Source organism: Apis dorsata, unplaced genomic scaffold (assembly GCF_000469605.1).
Source record: "Apis dorsata unplaced genomic scaffold, Apis dorsata 1.3 scaffold_68, whole genome shotgun sequence".
NCBI lineage: Eukaryota > Metazoa > Arthropoda > Insecta > Hymenoptera > Apidae > Apis > Apis dorsata.
In genome coordinates, this window is record NW_006263366.1 from 223,376 (window position 1) to 228,164 (window position 4,789).

Below are 4,789 nucleotides of genomic sequence, written 5' to 3' on the forward strand. Positions count from 1 at the left end.
CGTGTACACTCGCACAATAAGCGTTGCGGCAAACCATGGCGGAACGAAGGAAGGATCAGGATGAGGAGTCTGTTATTATTTACAATTCATATGCGCGCATAATGCAACGGGAACAAAGAGAATCCGAAGCAGTAGCTTGTGTATTTATCGCTAGAGAGAAGAACTTTTGTATGTAATGGATAGTATACGAGCTGTTTAAATATTAAAATAATTCATTTCAGATACCTCTTTATAATCGGGAAAGGGGAAAAAAAAAGAAAAAAAAGGAGAGATGAAGAATGGTTTTTGCAGATTGGTTATGAATTTATAATGAAAAATTTAGGATCGCGAGCATATAATAGGTCGGTGTTTATCGGTATCTCGGGCAGAATTGACGTAGGGAAATGAGAATAATGTTTCTGCAACGACAAAGTGGATGGAATTACTCGTAATTTGGTAATGAGCGCGGCGAAACGGCGGCAAGAATCACCATAACCCACATCACGTACCCGTGGTCATATGCGTAATGTAATGCGCGTAATGCACGTAGGTATTACAACAATAGGATCTACCGATGCGTCGTTTACCGTATTTCCCTGCGAATTTACACGACGCCGCGATGCGTATAATGCGAATATATTATCCTATCTTCCTCGACAAATCTTTATTACTTTCTCTTTTTAACGAATATAAAACGCAACGGTCGAAAAATGGATTGAGACGATAATCGAGCGAGAGAAAGAGAGAGACTAAGTGTAATTAGAAGTATAGCAGAAAAATGTTTATCCGATCCTTGGACAATGTTCGAACGATGGATGTGCGTGATAAATATTTTTTTTTAGAAAAAATTTGATATAAAACGAGCAACAATATAATCGATAACTAGAATTCGGTTTCGAGAATTCAGAATGTTCAGAGAAGAAGATGGAATAAGAATTTGTGGACGATGAAAGAATACACGTCGAAACGTCTAATTCTTCGATACCACGATCGTTCCTCAAATAGAATAGAACAATAGTAACCCAACGACAATCTGGTCAGGAACGAGCTTGTGAATCCGTTAGTAATACCCACGATCAGGATGGGACCACGATGTTGGAATCAGTGCAACGGCCATTATACCGAGGCAACGAGCTAAAAGAGCCACGGGACGGACATCACTTTCGGCTAGGTACATTCCCGATAAGGTTAGCCGATCTGTTCATTGCCATTGTCGTTGTCGCGCGGAATCGCACTGTTGTAAACTGTTTACAGCCCTCCTGTTCTCCAGTAAGTGCGCGCGCGCGTGCACGCACACAGACAGGGTTTCGATCACACGTGCACGAGGCTTACGGCTGGTCAACGAACACGTCCACCCGGGTGGGACATAGGTCCACCAGGCCATGGATCGGCCATCCGTGGAAAATTCGCGGAGGCGTGATGCTCACTTGATCGTGAACAATTCCATCACGCCCAGATACACCGTGACCCCCCTCTCTCTCTTTTTTCTAAGTAGACAAATAACCCAGACACCTTGATCCTCTTCTCTTTTCCCCTTCGATACAGTTCCTCTCTGTTATCGTTGCTGTGTAATTAACTGCCTCGACGAGGATGTGAAATAAACGAGGACAATCGAAGGATAATGGCGAGGTGTAATTTAGGGTGTGATTACATCGAGTGCCAAGTATCGAGGAAGAAATTTAAAGAGACAATATTGGGAATCGATTACGATACTGTTTATCTTATTGACGCATTTTCCATGCGAGGGAGATTCGAGATGGTGGTGAATTTTAATATGAATTTAGTTAGAAATTGTCGAAGACGGGTTGAGAGAGTTGAGGTATAATCGATATAGTTTTAGGAAAATCATTGAAAGAAAGACTAGCTTTTAGAAAAAGCCAAGTGAAATTGTTAATAGATGAATTGATATGTTATTGTATTATGTATCTTTTTTTTTTAGATAGAAGACAATTCTAGAAGACAGATTCTTGCTTTGTGAACTGATATTAAAAAAGATCATAACGATCATAAAATAATAATAAAAAGAAAATATGTAAAAATTAAAGATATTTCAAAAATAAAGCAAACAAATTTACAATTAATTTTTTTTAAATTAACATACTAAGGAGGGATGTAATTAAACGCAATTTCTTGTTTTATCTGTTCTCCATGCTAATCTTTTTCTTATCGTACAAATCCTTTGATCTAGGCTTCTTATCTATCTCGTCGTCTAAGACTTGTTATATGGATAGCTTTATTGATAAGTTGTCCATTAACAAACTTTAAATGAAAAATCTTTTATTTTTTTACTCTTTCTTTTTTGTATCTATCATTTATAGATTTCAGCTTCAAATGAATACAATGAAAACTTCTGCAATATTTTTAATTCATCTATTGAAATTTTCGATCGCGAATCTTTTAGAACAAATTGTAACAAATATTCAATTTTTCCAAGGAAAATATTTTCCTATACATCCTACACATCCTGATCAGTACTCGAATTACATTGCTGAATAACGCGCATAAACATAACGATGCAGATATATATATATCAATATTACTATACTATCTACGAAGGCTTTTTCTAAAAAGAAAAACGAAGAAAAACGGTACGTATAACACGGTGGAAAACGTAGAATCGGTAGGGCATCGTCGAGAGATTTTTGATTTTATTGCGCGCACGTAGCATCCTCTTGTTTCGCGTGAATCGCATGAACGAAATTTCGTGCTAGTGGCGAAAACCGCCTCTGTCCGCTTCGCCTTTCTCGTTACTTCTGTCGTTTTTATTTAGTCCTTTATCCGTTTGACCATCGCTTTTTCCATTCCTCACGTCTCTGATTTTGACCTCGTTAACCGCAGGTTAGAAGCCAGCGTTTAATATATTTTTTTTATCATTGATGATAAAATATTTTTAACGAAATCAATTTTATTTAAGATCAAAATTTATATATATCAGATATTTTTAACCTATTTTAAAAATATAATTATTTATTTTAAAAATAAAATTTAAAAATATTTGATATATAGGTTTAATAAATTTAATTTTATTTTTTAATAAAATATTAATAAGCTTATTTATAATATATTTCGTAGATATTAATATGATATCGTTTTATTTGGAAAAATTTTTATATAATATAATAAAAAATGATAAAAAAAATAATAAAAGTATTTTTATATTATATTTCATATTTCATTTTTAAAAACGAGAGATTTTGAGATATTAAATGATGACAAAAATAATAAGAATAATAATTGAATAAAAAATAATAGATAAAAACAAAAAATGTTTAAATTATAGAATGCAAAATACAAAAAAATCCTAGATTAAATAAATATAAAATAAATAACAAATATTAATATACAAGAAAATCAAAATATTTATGGTTATATATATTATAAAAAAAAAAATCACTTACCAATATTAGAAAACATGTATCTTATTACTCGTAAATAATATTATAATAAATTAATGCACGACTATATCTTCATTTGATAACGAAGTAATTCGACAGACAAGCGATTATATCGATAATAGCGCAAGTAGTTGCCTGCAAATTTTAAATATTCTATCAATTTTATTATTTTATTAATCTATTACACAAAATAACACTTTTAAATTGATATTTTAATAAATAAAAACTATTTATCAATAAAATTAATAAATATAATTATAAGTTTATATAAATTGATATATTAAATTAATAAAATTATAAAATTAATCAATAACTGTGTAATATTAAAAATTATAAATTTTAATAATATTTCATATTGAGATATTCGTTCGATGTTTACATATGTGTGACTTTACGCGCCGAATTGTATATGATTGGTGGGGCGAGGCACCAGTTACGGTTTAACCATCGTACGGTATAGACGTGTTGAATTTCATAACGAAAATTTTATAATATATAATTACTTACCAATTAATAAACAATTATTATTAAACATCATATTTTCTTGCTTCTTATTTTTGATGGTTTCTATGAATTAATATACCTGAAACAAATTTATTTATTAAATTAGCAATTAAAAAAAAATTGATAAAAAAAAAGTATGTTATATACCGTAATAAAATTGTATAAATTGAATAAAATTGAATTGTTATTATTTGAATCTTCAAAAAGAACAATGAATAATCTATATTTTCTAAAAATTTTGAAAAATAAAAGCAAAAATGTATACTATAAAAATATATAAATCACATTAATCATTATTTACTGAATTAGCAGTTGAAAAAAAAATTGATAGAAAAAAAAGTATGTTGAATGTATATATCGTAATAAAATTGCATAATTATATATATCGTAATAAATTTGCATAAATTGAATGAATTATTATTACTTGAATCTTCAAAAAAAACAACGAATAATTTATATTGAAAATTTTAAAAGATGAAAACAAAAATGTATACCACAAAAATATATAAAACACATTAAATAATTATCTTCGATATCAAGATATAAAAACTAAGTAAAATCACTTCATTTTTTCTAATAATTCACAATTCAACATGTCACATTACAACATTATACATTTTGTCATGATGATTTTTAACAGACAAATGATGCTACGCACCATTATACGGTACAAATTCACCAAACAGTTTTTTGATTGGCTATTGTCATAAACTAGTTCTGCATTCAAAAATCAACAGAAAATCTAAATATTATACAATATATTTAATTCAGAATTCTTATAAGATCAAAAAAAAAGAAAAAATTATTAAAATATTAATATTATAATATCTTATTATAATTAATTTAATATAAAAATAAAAATTTTAAGACAAAATGATAATATAAAATATAATAAATATATAATTAATTTT